This window comes from Mobula hypostoma, chromosome 1 (assembly GCF_963921235.1).
Source record: "Mobula hypostoma chromosome 1, sMobHyp1.1, whole genome shotgun sequence".
Taxonomy (NCBI): Eukaryota; Metazoa; Chordata; class Chondrichthyes; order Myliobatiformes; family Myliobatidae; genus Mobula; species Mobula hypostoma.
Genome location: NC_086097.1, coordinates 134,740,193 through 134,763,922, shown reverse-complemented (window position 1 = coordinate 134,763,922; position 23,730 = coordinate 134,740,193). Strand labels below are relative to the sequence as shown.

The 23,730-nt window shown below is 43.6% G+C and overlaps 1 protein-coding gene across 3 annotated transcripts in view; it reads left to right on the top strand.

Annotated features, from left to right (window-relative positions):
- znf407 (zinc finger protein 407) overlaps positions 1 to 23,730 on the top strand; it is a 509,138-nt gene that overhangs the window by 10,531 nt on the left and 474,877 nt on the right. The window contains exon 1 of one of the 3 annotated variants that reach the window (XM_063056031.1): positions 4,025 to 4,118. The exons of 1 other annotated variant lie outside the window; for it this stretch is intronic. The gene's annotated coding sequence lies outside the window, so the exon portion shown is untranslated. Of the gene's footprint in view, positions 1 to 4,024; positions 4,119 to 21,211; positions 21,304 to 23,730 lie in introns of those variants that run through there. One more of the 3 variants, XM_063056041.1, reaches the window with a different exon arrangement.

Sequence of the window (23,730 nt, the reverse complement as noted above, 5' to 3'; positions counted from 1 at the left end):
TGCTTATGTTGGAGGCCTTGTTGACCGGGGTCACTGAGACAGGGAAACGAGAATTATCCACTGCTGCCTGGCTGAGTGTGCACTATCAGCCATATGTCAAGCTCCATATAGTTATTCACGGGTGCATTAGCGAGTACATTTGCTGCATGAAAAGTTCTTTAATAAAAAAAGATGGTGATTTCCCAGGAGAGACAGCACGTGGTCTATAAGCTCCAATGGCTTAGCATCGCCAAGGCTGGGCAGGGAGAAGAACTATTTGGCACGCTCAGATTCCGATTGCCCGAAAGTCTGTAATCAGTATTTATCGTGTTGAGGAAGGCGTTCAAGTAGACTCACCACACTTGCAGCCGTGGCGTTGCTGAGCAACGCTAACCATATAGAAATATTTGATGTTGTTGGCGGAGATTTCTCGCAGCGTCAATTGGGTCTCAGCTTGTACAAACCAGGGATCAGCATTTCACTCCCAAAACTCAGACAGTTTCAAGGTGACTGCATTGGCCGACATGTTTAATAATTCTAGAATTGTCCTAGAGCATCAGCATCACCAATGTAGGTCTTTGCAAATAAAATGAGACATTTTATGTTTAAGAAAAACCGTAACAACTCATTTATTGTACTCCAAGCACTGAACACAACAAGTGCAGTAGTCGGCGATTGTGAATTATGTATGTTTCTACCAATTACGTTACCCTACATAATTACGAAGAAAGCACGGCAGCACCTAGATATGGCCCAGTCCATCATGGGTAAGTAAAGCCTTCCCCACCATTGAGCACATCTGCATGAAATGTCACAGGAAAGCAGTATCCATCATTAGGGACCCCTAACACCCAGGACATGCTCACTTCTCGCTGCTGCCATCAGGAAGACGGTACAGGAGCCTCAGAACTCGCACCACCAGGTTCAGGAAGAGTAATTACTCAACAATCATGTCTTGAACCAAAGGGGATAACTTCACTCAACTTCTCTTGCCCCATCATTGAAATGTTCCCACAACCATGGACTCACTTTCAAGTACTCTTCATCTCATGTTCTCAATATTATTTGCTTATTTATTTATTATTACTATTCTTTCATGCTTTTCGTACTTGCAACAGTTTGAATGCCCAAATTCTCTAGATTTATTGAATATGTCCACAAATCTAAAAAATCATTAAGCAATTACTATCAACTGATCACTTGCAATACTAGAGGAAACAACATACTGGACCATTGCCACACCACTATCAAGAATGCCTACCGTGCTATCCCACACCCTCACTCCGGGAAGTCTGGTCACCTGGCTGTACTTCTACTCCCTGAGTACAGGCAGAAACCGAAGACTGCAGCACCAGTAGTGAGGACCAAGAATGTTTGGACAAGGGAAGCACAGGAGCGCTTACAGGACTGCTTTGAATCTGTGGACTGGACTGTATTCAGGGATTCATCTTTGAATCTGGATGAGTATGCTGCGGTTGTCACCGACTTCATTAAAACCTGTGTGGATGAGTGTGTGCCTACAAAGATTTACTGTATATTTCCAAACCAAAAGCCATGGATGAACCAGGAGGTACATCATCTGCTGAAGACTAGATCTGTGGCATTCAAGTCTGATGACCCAGGTCTGTACCAGAAAACCAGGTTTGATTTGCAGATAACACACATCAAAGTTGCTGGTGAACGCAAGAGGCCAGGCAGCATCTGTAGGAAGAGGTGCAGTCGACGTTTCAGGCCGAGACCCTTCGTCAGGCTTTGTCGACTGCACCTCTTCCTACAGATGCTGCCTGGCCTGCTGCGTTCACCAGCAACTTTGATGTGTGTTGCTTGAATTTCCAGCATCTGCAGAATTCCTGTTGTTTTGATTTGCAGATGGCTATTTCAAGGGCAAAGAGACAATTTTTGAACAAGGTTGGAGGCGACATTGGATGTACGACAACTCTGGCAGGGTTTGCAAGACATTATTTCCTACAAAGCAGAACTCAATATCATGAATGGCAGTGATGCTTCACTACTGGATGAACTCAATGTCTTCTAATCCCTCTTTGAAAGGGAGAATATAACGACAGCTGTGAGGATCCCTGCTGCACCCGGTGACCCTGTGATCTTTGTGTCAGAGGCTGAAGTTAGGCTGTTTTTAAAGCGGCTGAACCCTCGCAAGGCGGAAGGTCCAGTGGAGTACCTGGTAAGGCTCTGAAGGCTTGTGTAACCAACTAGCGGGAGTATTCAAGGACATCTTTAACCTCTCACTGCTACAGGCGGAAGTTCCCACTTGCTTCAAAAAGGCAACAATTATACCAGTGCCTAAGGAGAATAATGTGAGCTGCCTTAATGACTATTGCCCGGTAGCACTCACATCGACAGCAATGAAATGCTTTGAGAGGTTGGCTATGACTCGTCTGAACTCCTGCCTCAGCAAGGATCTGGACCCATTGCAATTTGCCTGTTGCCACAATAGATCAACAGCAGATGACAGCCAAATATTTCAATGGTTCTCCACATGGCTTTAAACCATCTGGACAACATGTCAGGATGCTATTCATTGACTATAGCTCCGCATTCAACACCATCATTCCCACAATCCTGATTGGGATATTACAGAACCTGGGCCTCTCTACCTCCCTCTGCAATTGGATTCTCGACTTCCTAACCAGAAGACCACAATCTGTGCGGATTGGTGATAACACCTCCTCCTCGCTCACTATCAACACTGGCGCACCTCAGGGGAGTGTGCTTAGCCCACTGCTCTACTGTCTCTATACCCATGACTGTGTGGCTAGGCATAGCTCAAATACCATCTTTAAATTTGCTGACAATACAATAATTGTTGGTAGCATCTCAGATGGAGATGACAGAGTGTACAGAGCGGCTATGCCAACTAGTGGAGTGGTGTTGCAGCAACAACCTGGCACTCAACATCAATAAGATGAAAGAGCTGATTGTGGACTTAAGGAAGGGTAAGATGAAGGAACACATACCAATCCTCATAGGATCAGAAGTGGAGAGAGAGAGCAGCTTCAAGTTCCTGGGTGTCAAGATCTCTGAGGACCTGACTGGGTCCCAACATATCAATTCAGTTTTAAAGAAGGCAAGGCAGCGACTATATTTTATTAGGAGTTTGAAGAGATTTGGCATGTCAACAAATACACTCAAAAACTGCTATAGATGTACTGTGGGGAGCATTCTGACAGACTACATCATTGTCTGGTATGGAGGGGCTACTGAACAGGACTGAAAGAAGCTGCAGAAGGTTGTAAATCTAGTCAGCTCCATCTTGAATACTAGCCTACAAAGCACCCAGGACATCTTCAAGGAGCAGTGTCTGAGAACGGCAACGTCCATTATTAAGGACCTCCAGCACCCAGGGCATGCCCTTTTCTCACTGTTACCATCAGGAAGGAGGTACAGAAGCTTGAAAGCACACACTCAGCAATTCAGGAACAGCTTCTTCCCCTCTGCCATCTGATTCCTAAGTGGACATTGAACCCGTGAATACCACCTCACCTTTTAAATATATTTTTTGCATGATTTTGAATCTATTCAATATACATATACTGTAATTGATTTATTATTATTTTTTCTCTTCTGTATTATATATTGCATTAAACTGCTGCTGCTAAGTTAACAAATTTCACAACACATGCCAGTGATAATAATCCTGATTCTGAGATCAATCTCAGGGTTGTATATGGTGACACATATGCAGTTTGACAATAAGTCTACTTCAAACTTTGAAACTGCCCTGCCTGCCAGTGGCTTTACGTCCTTCTGCATTGGCATGTCTACATTTGATTGGACAATGTATGCTGGGTACGTGGATCACTAAACCTAGAAATCCTCTGGTCAAAGTGTTGAGATCACATGTTTTCTGTGGGTTATTGAACAATAGGTCCCAGGGTGTGGCCATAAATGTGAATTATTAAGCATCCTGCTGTGAGTGCAATAGCAACCCTCTCCAAAATGAACTAACATAAAACCCAGCTATCGGCAGCACGTGCTCCCGATCACGTGGGGATGAGAATCACGTGCTATTGTCAGCTCTGCGCACGCTCAACCTCGTTTTCGGTGACATCAACTCTGGGCTACGGCAGGCCACTTGTGACTAAGTACACGGTGAGCGGACGTGATCTCTTCGCGTGCAGGTACGTGCAAATAGCGGGGCAGTTTCATTTTTCTTTGCCCCCCTAAACTTCTACGCTGCAGCGCGGGCACAGCGGCTTCCGCGTTATCCTTTCTCAGCTGCTGCGGAGGGCAGGCGGCCGAGATCGCTCCGTCCAAGGCTTTTTGGGCCTCTGCGTTGCCGTCATTCCAACCGCCAGTCAGCGGCCGTTACCGTGGGGTGGGAAGGAGGCGGGGCCACGCCTTGGCAGTGCTGCCTTCCGGTTGGCCGCTTGGCCTGTCACTTTAATTTACGTTGATCTGCTCCGCCTCCAGCTGGGCAGAAGGAGGAAGAGGGAAGAGTACCAGGAAGTGAGTGCTGAACCGAGTCAGAATGAGATCTATTATCAGTGACATATGGCGTGAAGTCCGCTTTTTCTTCACGGTACCAGTACAGAGCAACGACATATTTACTGTACACTACAAAAAATAATAAATAGTGTATAATAGTGATGGCAGAGGGGAAGGAGTTGTTCCTGAATCACTGGCTTGTCGGTCTTCAGGCGCCTGTGCCTCCTGTCCGATAATAGTAGCGAGAAGAGCGCCTATGCTGGATGGTGAGATTCTTTGGTGATGGATACTGCCTTCACAAAGCATTGCCTCTTAAAACTGCCTTCAGCAGTGGGGAAGATTCTACCAGTGATGGAGATTGCTGCTGCAGATTAAAGTGGGGGAATGGGATTACACTGAGCTGATATAGATGTGATGGAATTGGTGGCTTCCTATTGTCATTAGAGTGGTTGGAAATGTGAACAGACATGGAGGATATTGATTCAGAATAACTCCTGCTGCTTAGCTTATATTAAGCCAGGAATTTTCTGTTTTGACACACAAGGAAAAATTAATTCAAGCAACTTCACATTCTTATTTATTTCCTTGTGGTATAGAAGGTAGCTCTTCAACTCATGCCATCAGTGTTTTCCACACCCAAAAATTGCATCAATCTTGCCCTTCTTCATTTTCCAGAAACCTAAACAAATTATGTGTTCTATTATTTGTAAGATATTGCCATCAGCACCCTTTCCGATCCATCAGATACCCCCAGGGCAGCATAGTCCATGTTATCATGTTGGGAAGAGTCAGAGTTATACAGCACAGAAGTTAGTCCTTTGACCCAGTTTATCCATGGCTTCTGTTCCATTGACCTTCATTTGTCCCACATCTCCCTATCTCTTTAAGGTGGGGAGGGGGTTATATGGGAGGCAGGGTTTAAGGGTTGGCACAACATTGTGGGCTGAAGGGCCTGTACTGTTCTATGTCTATATTTGTCCAAATGACTTTCAGACATTGCATATCTGCTTTTCCATTTCCTCTTGCAATTTGTACCACATGGTGTGTGGAACGCTTGCCCATCAGGTCCCCTTTCAGCCTTTTCACTCTCACCTTAAATCTAAACCCTCTAGTTTGGACGTTCTCCTACTCTACGGAAAACAGGTATCCTGGAGATACCTGATATCTGTCCCTCGTGATTTTATAAACCTCTTTAAAGTCACTATTCAGCTTCTTGCACTCTAGGGAAAACAGTCCCACCTATCCTGGGTGCCACTGTAGCATAGTGGTTATCGTGACTCTTACAGCTCAGGGTGTTCTGGAATTTATAACCATATAACAATTACAGCACGGAAATAGGCCATCTCGGCCTTTCTAGTTTGTGCTGAACTCTTACTCTCACCTAGTCCCACCGACCTGCACTCAGCCCATAACCCTCCATTCCTTTCCTGTCCATATAGCTGTCCAATTTAACTTTAAATGACATCGAACCTGCCTCATTCACTTCTGCTGGAAGCTCGTTCCACACAGCTACCACTCTCTGAGTAAAGAAGTTCCCCCTCATGTTACCCCTAAACTTTTGCCCTTTAACTCTCAACTCATGTCCTCTTGTTTGAATCTCACTAACTCTCAATGGAAAAAGCCTATCCATGTCAACTCTATCTATCCCCCTCATAATTTTAAATACCTCTATCAAGTCCCCCCCCCTTCTACGCTCCAAAGAATAAAGACCTAACTTATTCAACCTTTCTCTGTAACTTAGGAGATGAAGCCCAGGCAACATTCTAGTAAATCTTCTGTGTACTCTCTTGTTGACATCTTTCCTATAATTTGGTGACCAAAACTGTACACAATACTCCAAATCTGGCCTCACCAATGCCTTATACAATTTCAACATTACATCCCAACTCCTATACTCAATGCTCTGATTTATAAAGGCTAGCATACCAAAAGCTTTCTTCACCACCCTATCCACATGAGATTCCACCTTCAGGGAACTATGCACCATTATTCCTAGATCTGTCTGTTCTACAGCATTCTTCAATGCCCTACTATTTACCATGTATGTCCTATTTTGATTAGTCCTACCAAAATGTAACACCTCACATTTATCAGCATTAAACTCCATCTGCCATCTTTCAGCCCACTCTTCTAAGTGGTGTAAATCTCTCTGCAAGCTTTGAAAATCTATCTCATTATCCACAACTTGCAGTCATCTCCATCGCCGTTCTTTAAGGAGGGTCTGTACATCCTCCCCATGGAATGTGTGGTGTTTCTTCGGTTCCTTCTGTTTCCTCCCACAGTCCAAAGACATAACGTGTAGGTAAACTGGTCATTGTAAGTTGTCCCGTGGTTTGGTTGGGTTGATCAGGGTTGTACAGGGTTACTGAGGCAGTATGGCTCGCAGGGCTGAAAAGGCCTCTGCACTGTAACACTAAATAAATAAATTCTTTTAACTCAAGCCTTCCATTTCCGGCAACATGCTCATGAAACTGCATCCTCTCCAGCTTAACCACACCCTTCCTATTGAATGGCAGCTGGAGCTGCATAAAATGGTCCAGGTGTGGTCTCACCAATGTCCTTAAAGCAGTCAGCACGATATCCCAACTTTTGTGTTCATTCATCATTCCATTTGATGAAGGCAAATGTGACATGCATCTTCTTCACCACTTTGTCTACCAGTGCACAGCAAGGCCAAGCAGTGTGTGAAGGATCAGCTTCGGGCTCTATATATTGTGCCTCTGATGGTCTGCTCCCCTTCAGTTCAGCTGTCACCTCAGTGTTTGTGCTCAAATGTTCAGAGTAGGACGTGAACCCATAACTTGCTGATGCAGTGGAAAATGTGCGATCCTCTGTAATCACACCCGATGCAATTGCTGTAGGTGCCATGACTAATCCTATAATTATTGGAGTATGTGGATGCAACTGTTTATTAGCATTTGTAATACTTTTAAAGGTATCCTCTCTTGGATGGAATTGTTTGAATTAAATTGACACCGGTTTGACCTGATATTCTTCATATTTTTTTAAAATGGCAGATGTGTCGAATTATTAATAGGTTTCATGAAGTGTTTTGATTTGGCAATTGAATGTATACATGAAAACATCTTTTAACACTGGTTAAGATGTGCCTTTTAATTTTATGAAAAGTTATTTTAGTCACCACTTCCTCGTGTTTGTACCCTGGTCCCTATTACAAGTATGTGGGGATTGGGATGGTTGAGAGAGCCCATGGCTGGAGATGAAGCAGTGTCTGAAGTGTTGGAATTGGAATATGGGAGAATTTTACAGTACTGTGGAAAAGTCTTGGGCACCCCAACTATATATATATATTTTATATAGTTCTAAGACTTTTGCACAGTACTGTATTTAGAATGGAGAGCGAGTTTTTAAAATCTGGTTGGAGCAAAGAATGTCGGGAATGGCCAGGGTGGAGGGTGGGGTGAGGGACAGGTGGCAGAGAAGGAGTGCCATGGGCAGAGGGTGGGGTGTGGGACAGGTGGCAGAGAAGGAGTGCCATGGGCAGAGGGTGGTGAGGGACAGGTGGCAGAGAAGGAGTGCCATGGGCAGAGGGTGGTGAGGGACAGGTGGCAGAGAAGGAGTGCCATGGGCAGAGGGTGGGGTGTGGGACAGGTGGCAGAGAAGGAGTGCCATGGGCAGAGGGTGGGGTGAGGGACAGGTGGCAGAGAAGGAGTGCCATGGGCAGAGGGTGGGGTGTGGGACAGGTGGCAGAGAAGGAGTGCCATGGGCAGAGGGTGGGGTGTGGGACAGGTGGCAGAGAAGGAGTGCCATGGGCAGTGGGTGGTGTGGGACAGGTGGCAGAGGAGTGCCATGGGCAGAGGGTGGGGTGAGGGACAGGTGGCAGAGAAGGAGCGCCATGGGCATAGGGTGGTGAGGGACAGGAGCAGAGAAGGCATGCCATGGGCAGAGGGTGGGGTGTGGGACAGGTGGCAGAGAAGGAGTGCCATGGGCAGAGGGTGGGGTGTGGGACAGGTGGCGGAGAAGGAGTGCCATGAGCAGAGGGTGGGGTGTGGGACAGGTGGCAGAGAAGGAGTGCCATGGGCAGAGGGTGGGGTGAGGGACAGGTGGCAGAGAAGGAGTGCCATGAGCAGAGGGTGGGGTGTGGGACAGGTGGCAGAGAAGGAGTGCCATGGGCAGGGTGGAGGGGTGTGGGACAGGTGGCAGAGAAGGAGTGCCATGGGCAGAGGGTGGTGAGGGACAGGTGGCAGAGAAGGAGTGCCATGGGCAGGGTGGAGGGGTGTGGGACAGGTGGCAGAGAAGGAGTGCCATGGGCAGGGTGGAGGGGTGAGGGACAGGTGGCAGAGGAGGAGTGCCATGGGCAGGGTGGAGGGGTGTGGGACAGGTGGCAGAGAAGGAGTGCCATGGGCAGAGGGTGGTGAGGGACAGGTGGCAGAGAAGGAGTGCCATGGGCAGAGGGTGGGGTGAGGGACAGGTGGCAGAGAAGGAGTGCCATGGGCAGAGGGTGGGGTGTGGGACAGGTGGCAGAGAAGGAGTGCCATGGGCAGAGGGTGGGGTGTGGGACAGGTGGCAGAGAAGGAGTGCCATGGGCAGAGGGTGGTGTGGGACAGGTGGCAGAGAAGGAGTGCCATGGGCAGAGGGTGGGGTGTGGGACAGGTGGCAGAGAAGGAGTGCCATGGGCAGAGAGAGGGGTGAGGGACAGATGGCAGAGAAGGAGTGCCATGGCCAGAGGGTGGGGTGTGGGACAGGTGGCAGAGGAGTGCCATGGGCAGAGGGTGGTGTGGGACAGGTGGCAGAGGAGTGCCATGGGCAGAGGGTGGTGGGGTGTGGGACAGGTGGCAGAGAAGGAGTGCCATGGGCAGAGGGTGGGGTGTGGGACAGGTGGCAGAGAAGGAGTGCCATGGGCAGAGGGTGGGGTGTGGGACAGGTGGCAGAGAAGGAGTGCCATGGGCAGAGGGTGGTGAGGGACAGGTGGCAGAGGAGTGCCATGGGCAGAGGGTCGTGTGGGACAGGTGGCAGAGAAGGAGTGCCATGGGCAGAGGGTGGTGAGGGACAGGTGGCAGAGAAGGAGTGCCAGGGTTGGGAGTGGTGTGAGTGCAGACACACCCAGCCCTGAGACACCAGGCAAGGTCATTTGATTCCAAACAATTGATTTATTGATGATTACAGAATATCTCTCTGGTGCTTCCTGTGCATTCCTCTCTCTCTTCCCCTTTTACCAACAATGATTACTCTCTCCCTGTCCCCTTCCATAAAGAGACCCATATCAGAATCAGGTTTATCATCACTCACGTATGTCATGAAATTTGTTTTTTTTTGTTGTTGCAGCAGTACGATACATAAAACTGCTACAGTACTGTGCAAAAGTATGTGTATATATATGACTTTGGACAGTATTGTATATAATGTAAAGTAAAATGTCAAAAATGAAGATCTATCTCAGCTAGATTTTTAGAAATTGTAATCTGTAAGTCTTCAACCTGAAAAAGTTAACTCTCTCTATTTCCACAAGCTGTCTAATCTGCTGAGTGTTTATGGCACTTTCTGTTTGTGTTTCAGATTTTCAGCATTTTTGGAAAAGCAATATTTCTATGCACAGCCTGTTCTATATTTCAAAATATTTCTTGTACACTCAATGCTCAAGGTTACTGGAGTAGAGGGACTGAAGATATACTATTGGAGAAACCACTATTGCTGTCCTTGAGCAAATAAGTTTAAGAGGAGATCTAATTGAACAGTTTAGTGTTATTAGCAATTTCAAATACAGAGAAACTGATTCCCTTGGCAGGAGAGGCAGTAACGAGATGTAACTGGCAGAAGAAGAATGATTTTTATGGTATGTGACACGTTGCCTAAAGCAGGCCTTCCCAAACGTTTTAATAACATGGAGCCTTGCCATTAACTGAGGGGTGTGTGGACCTCGGGTTGCGGGGAATCCCTGGCCTTAAGGCATTGTGAATGCAAGTTCTGGAAAACATTTCAGAAACAACGTGAGATGAATAACTGCTCTTGCAAATATTTCTATCCTGGTATGGGTAATTTTTTTGAGTAGCTGACATGGGTATTAGTAATGGGTCAAGTAGCTACCTTGCATATTTGCCGTTTCTTGGATTTGTTTTGGTGGAAGTGTTACATTCATTAAATTTTGAACAAGTAAAAAAAATTAATTGTTTTTTAACCTTCAGAAGTTTTGTCTTTCAATTTTGTTTTATCTTGAAACCTACCTTCTCTGTATCGATAAGAATGATCTTGTTAGAGGTTTGGATTACTTTAATCTTCCCACTTTTCAAGAGGTCTATCCAAAGTTAAGCTAATATCTTAATAACTGATCACTATATTTATAATAACATTTGGTATTTTGTCTTTTAGTTACCTTATTTTATTTAAACCATTATTTCATGTGTTCTATTGTTTATTGGGTAACTATATCCGAGCGACAGAGCAGTGGGAGGAGAATTTTATCCTTTTAGCTGTGGAATGTTTTTTACCATATTACATAAAGTGCACAGCTCAGCCACCAGTTGTGCTCCACCTGAGTCTGCTCCTGCACTTCCTCAGTACAACTAACCTTTTCTTCTCCACGTGCTTTTCCCAGTCTACTATTTATCTCAATCACATTTTGTGGTAGCAAGTTTCATGTTTTAATCTCTCATAGGGTATTCAGAAGAAGTGTTTCTTTCCCTCTCATTTGGATTCTGAGTGACTATCTTGCTCTAACACGAGATTCTGCAGATGCTGGAAATCTTGAGCAACACAGGAATGCAGCAATCTATGGAGGGGAATAAACGGTTAACATTTCGGGCCAAGACCCTTCATCAGGATGAGGAAGGAATGTTAGAAGCCAGAATAAGAAGGTGGGGGAGGGGAAAGAGTACAAACTGGCAGGTGATAGTGAGGGGGCTGAAATGTGAAGATAAATGTGAAACCTTTACTGATGTTGGGGGGGAAAAAAACTTTAAGGCCTCTCATCAAGTGCACTAATCCTAACCTCACCATCAAACCTGCAGATAAGTTGGGGTGCTGTAGTAGTCTGAGGGACTGATCTCTACCGTGCTGAGGCCAGGCGACAACTCTCAGACACCCCTTACTTACCCCTCGAACGGGACCCCACTAAAGAGCATCAGGCCATTGTTTCCCACATTATCACTGAACTTAGCAACGGATATATCCTCATAGTTCCCTTGCCCTGCACTTCCCATTTCTACCTCCTACCCAAGATCCACAAACCTGCCTGTCCGGTTAGACCCATAGTTTCTGCTTGTTCCTGCCCCGCTGAACTTGTATCTGCATACCTCGATTCTGTTTTATCCCCCGGTTCAGTCCCTTCCTACCTACATCTGTGACACTTTACACACTCTTGATTTTTTCCAAAGACTTTTAAGTTCCCTGGCCAAAGTTCACTTTGGATGTCCATGCTCCATTAGGAGGGCCTTAAAGCTCTCTGCTTTTTTCTGGACAACAGACCAAACCATTTCCCCTCCACCACCACTCTCCTCCGTCTGGCAGAACTGATCTTCACCCTCAATAATTTCACCTTTGGTTCCTCCCACTTCCTTCAAACCAAAGGTGTAGCCATGGGCATTTGCAAAGGTCCCAGCTATGCCTGCCTTTTTGTCAGCTATCACGTTCCAAGCCTACACCGGTATCACTCCCCAACTCTTCCCACGCTACATTGGCGACTGCATTGGTATTGCTTCCTGCACCCATGCTGAGCTTGTTGGCTTCATCAGCTTTGCCTCCAACTTCTACCCTGCCCTCAAATTTACTAGGTCCATTTCCAAAACCTCTCTTCCCTTTCTTGATCTCTGTCTCCATCTCTGGAGATAGTCTATCTTCTGATATCTTTTATAAATCCACTGATTCTCACAACTACTTGGACTATACCTCTTCCCACCCTGTCACTTGTAAAAATGCCATCCCCTTCCCTCAGTCTCTGTCTCTGCTCTCAAGATGAGAATTTTCATTCCAGAGCTAAAGAGATTACTTCCTTCTGCAAAGAAAGGGACTTCCCTTCCTCCACCATCAATGCTACCCTTGCCCATGTCTCTTCCATTTCGCACACATCTGTCTTCACTCCATCCTCATGCCACCCTGTTAGAAATAGGGTTCCTCTTGTCCTCACCTACCACTCCACCAGCCTCCGTGTCCAGCACATAATTCTTCGTAACTTCCGCCATCTCCAATGGCATCCCACCACCAAGCACATCTTTCTCTCCCTACATGACTCCCTTGTCCATTCGTCCTTCCCTACTGATTTTCCTTCTGGCACTTATCCTTGCAAGGGAAATAAGTGCTACACCTGCCTCTACATCACCTCCCTCACTACCATTCAGGACCCCAAACAGTCCTTCCAAGTGAGGCGACTCTTCACCTGTGAGTCTTTTGGGGTCATCTACTGTATCCGGTTCTCCTGGTGTGGCCTTCTGTTAACAGATGAGACCTGACGTAGATTGGGAGACTGCTTTGCCGAGCACCTGTTAACAGATGAGACCTGACGTAGATTGGGAGACTGCTCTGTCCACCAGAAGAAGCCTGATCTCCCAGTAGCCAGCCATTCCAACTCTACTTTCCATCCCTCTTTTGACATGTCTGTCCATGGCCGCCTCTACTGCAGCGATGAGGCCACATTCAGTTTGGAGGAACAACACCTTAGATTCCAACCTGGTCACATGAACATCGATTTCTTGAACTACCGGTATTTGCCCCCTCCCCTTCATTCCCCATTCCTGTTTTCCCCCCATCATCTTATCTCCTTACCTGTCCATCACCTCCCTCTGGGTGGCGCTTCTCCTTCTCCCTTTCTTCCATGGTCTTCTATCCTCTCCTATCAGATTTCCCCTTCTGCATCCCTTTATCTCTTCCAGCAATCTACTTCCCAGCTCTTTACTTCACGCCTCCCCCTCCCAGTTTCACCCATCACCTCCTCCCCTCCTCCCACCTTCTTATTCTGACCTTCCCCCTTCCTTTCCAGTCCTGACGAAGGGTCTCGGCTCGAAACGTCAGCTGTTTACTCTTTTTCATAGATGCCGCATGGCCTGCTGGGTTCTTCCAGCATTTTGTGTGTGTTGCTTTGGATTTCCAGCATCTGCGGATTTTCTTGTGTCTGTACTTAGTGGCCACATTATTAAGTATACTTCTACTCCTCGTTAATGCAAATATCTAATCAGCCAATCAAGTGGCAGCAACTGAATGCATAAAAGCATGCAGACATGGTCAAGAGGTTCAGTTGTTCAGACCAAACATTGGAATGGGAAGAAATGTGATCAATGTGACTTTGACAGTGGGAAGATTGTTGATGCAGGACGGGGTGTTTTGTGTAGCTCAGAAACCACTGACCTCCTGGGATTTTCACACATAACAGCCACTAGAATTTATGGAGAATGGTGTGGGGGAAAAACAGAAAAAACATCCCGTGAGTGGCAGTTCCGTGAGTGAAAGCACCTTGTTGATGAGAGAGGTAAGTGGAGAATGGCCAGACTGGTTCAAGCTGACAGGAAGGTGTCAGTAACTCAAATAAACATGCGTTCCAACAGTGGTGTGGAGAAGAGCATCTCTGAACAGCATGTTGAACCTTGAGGTAGATGGGCTTCAACACTAGAAGACCACAAACATGCACTCTGACTACTTTATTAGGTGCAGGAGGTACCTAATAAAGTGGCCACTTCGTGTATATTTACTGAAGAAATGGGAGTGCTGTAGAGCTTCAGTGAGCTGTAATTCAGTTAATATTTAACATCAAGCCATGTAAAATGAAAATGAAAATTTTGGATTACTGGTTCTTTCAGGATTAACATGCCATGGTTCATGTGGAAATCTAATATTGCATTAGCATTGCAATTTCAAAATGAGCTAGTAATTTAATAATATGTTTCTTAGAAAAGAAAGCAAAGCTAGCTTCATCTTGTGTGCCAATCATAATCTTGGCCCCTTCTTCTGTTGTGAGGTGACCAAAGCTGAAATTTTAGATTCCTCCATGGATAGGTTAGCAGGTGCCTGACTGGGCAAGATGGAGGTGGTTTCTGAGGTACTGTACTCCCGCCATTTATGTGGGACCACTGTGTGCTTACTCAAGATTTTCAATAACTTCCCAAGTGCTCCTTCTGCACTGTGTGTAGTTGTAAGGCAGAGGGTCCCATGAGTGGATTGAGATAATGCATTCTTCAAGGAGGCTTTGCCACATCCTTCAAACCTTTTCTCCATCCACCTGGTCACCTGTTCCTGAGGCAGAGCAGGAAATGGGTGATGCTGGGTGAGCAAGGTGGTTTGCGTAGCAGAGCTGACTGAGTGTAACAGCAGCTTTAGTGCCTGTGATCTTACCAGCTCTGTATAGACAGTGAATAGCTCAATTCTTACAGAAGAAATCAGCTGATTTTTAATACAGGGATGCCCCAGAAAATGTTGATAAGCAGGTAATTTGTTCCTTGGTAAAAAGAAAAATACTGTCTGGAAAATTTTTTAGAAATCCCTGAGGGAGCAGGCAGGGTTTCAGCTTATCCTGTTGCAGTCGAACAGTGCTGCAGTCCCTCACAGCTAAACTACTGCAGTTGGAGTAGCAGGCTAAATTTTATGCTCTCTTTGGCTGCTCCAACCTTCTGACACAGAATCAAGAATTCTGTCTGCTAACCCCCATTAGAGATAATTGTTTTGGGGGTAACAGTACTACTATAGCATTTTAAAGACATTTGGATGGGTACATTGAGAGCAGAGAAGGATATAGGCCAAACATAGCCAATTGGTAGTAGCTGAAATAGGCATCTTTGTCTTTGAGTCAGGTCAAAGGACCTGTCTAGTTCTGTATAACGTTGACATCATGGGTAAAGCCCTCCCAACCATTGAGGACATCTAAATGAAGAGCATCCATCATCAGAGATCACCACCAGCCAGGCCATGCTATTTTCTTGCTGCTGCCATCAGATAGATGGTGCAAGAGTTTTAGGACTCAAACCACCAGGTTCAAGAACAGTTACTACCCCTCAACCATCAAGCTCTTGAACAAAAGGGGATAACTACACTCACTTGCCCATCTATTGAGATGTTCCAACAACCAGTTATCTCACTTTAAGGACTCTATCTCATTATCTCATTATCTCATCTTCTCATTATTTACTTTGTACTTATATTTGCATTTGCACAGTTTGTTGTCTTCTGTGCTCTGGTTGACCTTTCGTTGATCTTGTACTAGTTACTATTCTATAGATTTGCTGAGTATGCCCGCAGGAAAATGAATCTCGGGATTGTACGTGGTAGCAGATATGTATTTTGATAAGAAAATTTACTTTGGACTTTGAACTTTAGAGAGATAAAAAATGTCAAGAATTCTTATTTTTGCTTAGTTATTCTGTCCGGAAAAACTTTGTTTTGTGGGCTGGTAGACTCCTTAACAGACCAAGCATAGTGCACAAATGTTGAATGAGCCTGAATATTAAAGTGTGCATGGTGGATATTAAAATTGTTGTCAGATAATGAATAATGATTGTAAGTGACTGCTTTTGAGTTTGTTCGAGTACGTTGTCATGGACATACATACACAGGGTATAAATTCTATGAAAATTAGCTTTTTGCAGGAGAATATAAATTTTAAAAATTAATATTTAGATATTACCTGCACAATATCATTAGTGGAAGTTGAGAAAAATATAGTCCAAATTAGAATCTGTTGTTGAAATCATAAAGTGTGGGCCTTCGGACTCCTGTACCTCCTGTCTGATAACAGCAATGCAATAAAGACATTGCCCAGATGATAGGGGACCCTTAATGATGGATTTTGCCTCTTTGAGATATTGCTACCTGCAGATGTTCTTAATGGTTGGGAGATGGTCCCTGATTGAGCAGTTGCAGAACTTGAGCCTTCGTACCTCCCTCTGCAATTGGGTCGTCGACTTCCAAACCGGAAGACCACAGTCTGTGCGGATTGGTGATAACATATCCTCCTCACTGACGATCAACACTGGCGCACCTCAGGGGTGTGTGCTTAGCCCACTGCTCAACTCTCTGTATGCACAAGACTGTGTGGCTAGGCATAGCTCAAATACCATCTATAAATTTGCTGGCAATACAACCATCTCGGGGTGATGAGAGGGCGTACAGGACTAGTGGAGTGGTGCTGCAGCAGCAACGTGGCACTCATGTCAATAAGATGAAAGAGCTGATTGTGGACTTCAGCTAAGGGTAGGACGAAGGAACATATTCCAATCCTCATAGAGGGATCAGAAGTGGAAAGAGTAAGCAGTTTCAAGTTCCTGGGTGTCAAGATCTCTGAGGATCTAACCTGGTCCCAACATACTGATGTAGTTATAAAGAAGGCAAGGCAGTGGCTATACTTTATTAGGAGTTTGAAGAGATTTGGCATGTCAGCAAATAGGCAGAAAAACTTCTATAGTTGTAATGGGGAAAACATTCTGACAGGCTGCATCACTGTCTGGTCTGTCAGTGCTGTACTGTTCTCTGCTCCAAACTTTGTTTTGCACTCTTATATGTTCAGCAAAACATCAAATTGACAAGAGCTGAAATCTTAATTTTTAGCACAATCCGTTACAAAGCTATCCTAGGTGTTACAGTCACTGTCAATTTTAAGAGTGCATAATCTTCAGCACTTACTTCCTGACAGGCACTTCCTTCACACTAACACTGGATACAGAAATAAAATAAACTTGCAACATCATTTGGTGTTGAAGTTTCGAATACCTTCTAAATCTTTTAACCAATTCTTAGTCATTTTGTAAAATATTGTTTGCATTCACTGCTCTTTCTCTGTAACTTGTGAAACTTTACTCTGTGTTCAGTTATTGTTTTCCCTTGTACTATCTCAGTGCACTGTTGTAATGAACTGATCTGTGTGCATGGCATACAAAGCAAAATATTTCATTGTACCTTGATAAATGATGAACTAGCTTGCCAATTTATTACAATTACTTCCAACTCTTAACAACAGAAATGTAGATTTGCGAATCCGAATCAGGTTTATTATCACTGGCATGTGACGCGAAATTTGCTAACTTAGCAGCAGCCGTTCAATGCAATATATAATTTAGAGAAAAAAATAAACAAGTGAATCAATTATGTATATTGAATAGATTAAAGAAATGTGCAAAAACAGAAATACTGTACATTTTTTTAAACAAGTGAGGTAGTGTCCAAAGATTCAATGTCCATCCTTTGTGCACATTATGAAACATTCCAATGGAAAATGAATTAAAATTGCAGATGCTGGAATCTGAATCGAATATAGAAAGTACTGAACAACTCTGCTAGTTAATGTTTTACTGTTTCTCATTTAATATATCACATTAACTGAGTTCTCTTTCCACAGATGTTGCCTGACTGGCTAAGTTCTTCCAACATTTCTGTTTTTTTTTGTAAAGCATCTAAAGTCCTGTAAGAATATGTACCAAAATGTCAGATAAGGAGATATTCAGAAAATATGACCAAAAGCTTGCTCAGAAGAGGTTTGGGAGATTTTCAGGTGTGTCTGAAAGAGGGATAGGAAGTTAGAGGATTAGTACAGCTGCCAGAAGTGAGCCATTAAAATCTGTGATACTCAGGAGTGTGGCTACAATATAAGAATGACCAGCTGTTAATGTCAGTGGACAGACACCAGGCAGAGGAACCCAGCTCTGAATCAAAATTTCAGCTTGGGATCTTTTACAGCCAACTAAGTGCGCGGTTAGAACTTCTGCTGAATGAGTCATCTGAAAGAGCCATGGGCGTTGCAGCCCTCCCTTGCTGTACTTGGCCTCAAATTCTCATGACCATCTTTAACCTTCAGGTTTATATCAATGCAGCATTTTTTCTATCATGAGCTAAATCAGTGGGAAATCAACAGTTCGGTACTGTTAAATGCCAGCGTTTTCACTCCAGTATTCCAGGTCTGACGAGATGTGATTGTGTATGTGGGGTCATTGAATGCATTTGTGAACCATTTCTGTTTATGTTAAGTTCAGGAATCTGTGCATGCAGAGAACAGCAGCAATCAGCATATTGAGAGCCTAGGACCGAGTTAGGCAAAAAGTATAAGCACCTGGGGTTTGAATTGGGTTCAAGTTTGCCACTGTCAATTAAGATCCAGGTCTGGACTCAATTTTGCATACATGTACATCTCCGTACTTGGAAGCTGGAATATTGAGTTATTTGACTGGAAAGCTCAAGGGGAACTCACTGTAATGTGAGATACTAGAATTTACTATCTGCACATCATTTGCATCATACTAACAGTGTTCTGCTGGATGAATAATATTGCTTCCTTCAGGATCTGAAGTTTGGATAATGAGTTCTAGTTGCTCCAATGCACTTTGTTCCTGTTTCAATAGACTGTAGGCAGTTTGCTTTGTTGAGTAAACATTTTCAGCTGTAACATGAATTTTGAAGTGTGTTCCCCACCTTTCGACTCACTGACTGGTGCACAGATGTCCATGGGTGCTCTGATCTCTGATCTTAAATACGTTGAGGGCACAAAGCTTTGCAAAAGCTCTGAATGCTGCAGATATCTGCAGTGACATTTCTGGCATTTTGCAATGCCAGGCTGTTGATTTCCCATTAATTTAGCTCATGAAAAAGGCTCTGTGTCGACCCAAGCCCAAGGACTAAACAAAGACATCAAAACATAAGAATTTGGGACACCCTGCATCAGATGAGGGAATGTTGCACTGTCCATGGTACTGTCTTTCAGCCGACTCTGTAAGTAAATGTTCTAATTGCCCTGTCTGCTGTTTTGCAACTGACATCAGCAGATGGTCATTATCACATTGTTTGTGGGAGCTTGCTTTGTATGCAGGCCACTCCATTGCCTGCCCAGCACCAGTTTCCCAAAACAGACCATCCATCCATCTTGAGCCCTGACTTGAAAGTGATTATCTCATGGACAAGGGAAAAGATTCAATAATGTACTGAATGCCCCTTGAAATGCAACATTCCCACTGATTCCTGAGAATCTGTGTCCATGACCACTGAAAACTAGAGATGAAACATCTGGGATGGTACTGAGAACCTTGGATCTATGTACCAAGAGCACACAGAGCACCAGTGCAAGTACCCATCAGCCACCTCCTGTCCTGTCTGTGAAAGAGATTTCCACACTGGCTTCACCAGTCATCTGAGAACCCACACATCTGCAGTGGAAGCAAATAATCCTCAGTTGTGAGGAATTGTCTAAGAGGTTGTTGGCCTGCCATTCTTTCTGTTGTAGGACATTGAGTATTTCAGTTACTACAAGAGAGCAAAATGGAGGGAAAAAACCCACTTTATTCAGTGAAGTCTAAACCCTCTTAACTAACTTGTAGCTGGCATGAAGGAAAAATAAGCTAGAGAGCAGATCTGAAATTCAATCTTGAGATTCTGTAGATGCTGAGCATTGAATTACTGCTTATACCTTGTTCAGAGTATATTTTTATAATGTGTCCACTGTCATGCATCTTAAGAAAAATGATGCTTTGTGAAATTCTTGTAGAAAGAGAAAGCCTTTTCAGTCCAGTGTACTTCAGTGCTCTACGGGAACTTGAGGTAGGTGCTCCTTGTAATGTAGGTTTCTAAAGTAGAACTTGGAATGAGGAAAAAGTGTATAAATCCCATAAATAAGGCTCTCTGAGGGCCTTTAAGGATCAACCATATTGGTGAATCAGAAGCTGTACTTAGCCGAGACTGATGGCACATTTCTTTTGCTGAATGACATCAGTGAGCTCGATGAATTTTTAAAACAATTCTGTCACCATCACTGATGCTTGCATGATATTTCAGTTTTAATGAACTAAAATTAACTTCTTCAGCAGCTGTAGTTGGATTTGGACGTGCCGCTGCATCAATAGTCTAAGTATTAAGTAATAACTAGTTCAGCAACATCATCACTGTTCTACCTAACCCTTACAAAATACAAATAACTTCAGACAACTATATCGTGTTAACTTATTCCTCCTAGAAACTTTGTGTCATCAAAATAATTCCAAGGAATTTGCTTTCTTGGCACTTTCCACTTATTGAAAGATTCATAATGATCAATATGTGCCTGTTATTTATTTCTCACTAGTTTGAATCCATTTCTGCTTTCCCATGGCCACTAATGTGCCAGATTAACTGCTTTCTTAAATGTTAGTTTGTATTTGTTTCTTAAAAGCCACTTTAACTGCCTCTGATGGTCCAAAGCCCAAATATATCCAAGGCTTCCTTTCATACAGTAGCTCACTCATGTGACACAGGAGACTGACTTTGCGATTAGTCCTTGCTTTATCTCCAATGCCTGCATATGTGTATATAAGAATTTAGGAGCTAATAGCAGGAATAGGCTATATGGCCCTTTGAGCCTACTCCATCCATCAATAAGATCATGGCTGATCAGTCTCTTGCTTCAGTTAAGCTAAATCAGGCTCTTTGGGGTCAATGTGTAGTTTGACTCACATTCTTATGTTTTATTGTGCTCCATTGTGTTGACTACATATGATTATTTTTCAGGTTGCCAGATTAGTTGATGCTTAAATGATCTCTGATGGAACCTCAACTCCTTACACGTTATATTCTTTACACAGATAAAAGGCCCAAATGTAAAGTTTCCACATTTTTTACCTTTGCCCAAAGCTATTTGGGAAAGCAAGCTACAGTAAGGATGCAACCTGAGATTCTTTTTCTGTGGACATTCTTAGCAAATCTATAGAACAGTAACAGTAAATGGAATCTGTAAACTGTAAGCAATCTGCAAATGCAGATAGTAAATTAATAACGAGTGTGAAATAACAAGTTTAAAGTCTTTAAATGAGTGTAGTTATCTCCTTTTGTTCAAGAGCTCCATGATTAAGGGTAGTAACTGTTCTTGAACCTGGTGGTGCAATTCCTGAGGCACCTGTACCTTCTACCTGATGGCAGCAGCCAGAAAAGAGCATGACCTGGGTGGTGAGGATCTCTGATAATTAATGCCGCTTTTCTACAGCAGCATTTCGTGTAGGTGTACTCAATGGTCAGAACTGTTTTACCTGTGATGTGCTGGGCAGAATCCATTACTTTCTGTAGGATTTTCTGCTCAAGGGCTTTGGTGTTCCCATACCAGCCTGTAATGCAGCCAGTCAGCACACTTTCCACCACACATCTATAGAAGTTTTGGCAAGGTTTTTGATGACATGTTGAATCTCTGCAGAGTCCTGAGGAAGTAGAGGCACTGTCGTGTTTTCTTCACAATCATATTTATATGATGGGTCAGGATGAGTCCTCTGTGATAGTGACGCTCCGGAGTTTGGAGTTTAAAGTTACCGACCCTGTCCACCTCTGATCCTCCAATGATTACTGGCTCCTGGACCTCTGGCTTCCCCCTCCTGAAGTCTAATGTCAGTTCCTTGGTCTTGTTGACATTGAGTGAGAGATCCATTCTTATGTGTAGATACTGATGTAATGTAGGAAGCAACTAAGTGATAACTCAGTAATTTTTATGGTGCAGTTGCATTGCACCACTCTACAAAAGTAGAAGAAAGAAGCTATTGTGTCCACATTGGAGAACATTGTTTTTAATCTGAAACAAAATATCTTTGATAGTCTGCACACTTCCAGTACTGTTCTTGGGCATTAGCCTGGATCGAGAGCTTGAATCCCTAGAACAGGTCTTGAACCATTACCTTCTGATCCACTGGTGTGAGTTCTTCCCTGTGTAACTTTGCCGTGATCTGAAAATTCAGATTTTTTTTGTATGAATGGATGCTTTGACATAAGGTTTAAATCACAGAGTTAGTACCAGGAGGCAACTCATGCGCAGAAGTGGTTTTGCCCATTTGCCAAAATGTGTTTTGAAATCTACTATGAAATATTTTGAATTTCGAGTTTACTTTTGTTTGGTCCAACTGTTCTGTTGTGCATCTAGTTGGGTATGCAAATAGACAAATCCTCTGCTGATATATTGTCAATTAACATAATTTTGTCTTCCTGGATATTAGGGGAGTGTTGAACACAGAAAATGCCCACTAAAAATATTCCTTTGTTTTCTTTGGAATTGTATAACTTTGTCTCTGCAGCTGAAGACAAAATGGTGTGACAGTATATGAACTAGAAGAAGAATAGGAGCGAAAATAGAATGAGGCAATTGTAGAAGCAATTTGATTGCTTTTTGGGAAACAATGCTGACTCTTGGAGAGATATTTTTGGAGAAGAAAAAGAAAAATGTAGATTTTTAATTTGTGGACTGTTCTTGGTTCTCTACCTGCTTTTCATCGTGATTTTTATTTCTTGTCCACATGGGTGATGGATGATAGTTACTTGTGTTGGGTGTGACACATGTGAGTCACTAAGGTAGGTTCACTTTCTTCATCTGTAGTTACTGTTGTATGTTTACATATTTGGAGGCAAAAGAAGGGATAAGATTTTAAAAACTTGTTCACTTGAATTTAATGACTTTGTGTTTTTCATTCTGTTAATTTTTTTAAAAAAGTGTTTACTTTGACTTTACCACTCTTGCAATTCCTCAATTTCAGAGACATTTTAAAACGTAACATGACTCCTAGGTTTCACGGATGTTATACCCCACATCCAACTTTGCTGACTGTGAGTGGTAATTTGGAGCTGGTCCTCACCTGAAGCACAGTTACCATCTGGATTATAGCACTGAGCTTCAGGTTTCTGAGAGCTCACATGGTAGTAGTCCCTCTGTACCATGCGGTTAATTATGGACATGGATAAATCTGGGGAAAAGGGCTGAGTCCTGATTAGTGTGTTAAAATGCACACACAGGGGAAAGGTCATCTTCAGTCAGTGAACTTTTAATGAGTAACTTTTGTCAATAGTTGATTTTATTGTCATGTGCACAGGTATTTTAAAGTACAGGATCATCGTAAAACTTGTTTGTTGCAACATCACAAACATAGATACAAATTTTGTCCATTCTTTATAAGTATGAATTTAGTGCTTCCTTAAATTCCTCCTTTTAATGTCTCCTTTAGCAGAGTGAGCCTGTACTCCCCAGAGTTTAGAGTAATGAGAGATCTCATTGGGCATATTACTGAATTCTTATTGGACTTGAAAGAGTTTTTGCAGGAATGAGATTCACTTGCCTAAGGTGTCTGGAATCAGGGGCCACAGTCTCAAATATAATTGGTTGGTTATTCAGTAAAGATAGGAGATTCCTTCACTTAGAGGGCTATAGATTTCTGGAAATCTGTACCCAAGAATGCTGTGAAGTGTTGGTTGATGGTGCTTTTGAGGAAGAGATAATTAGCCTTCAGGATATTGAGGATTGCTAGGTTGTGTGTGAGAGTGGTGGTAAGCTGAAAGATCATCCATGATATTATTAAACAGAAGAGTAGGCAAGTGCCTATTCCTGCCTCTTTTTTTTAGTTCTTGTGTTCTTAAAACTGTTTACTTTGAGCAAAATGTTTGTTTTCTGACTTC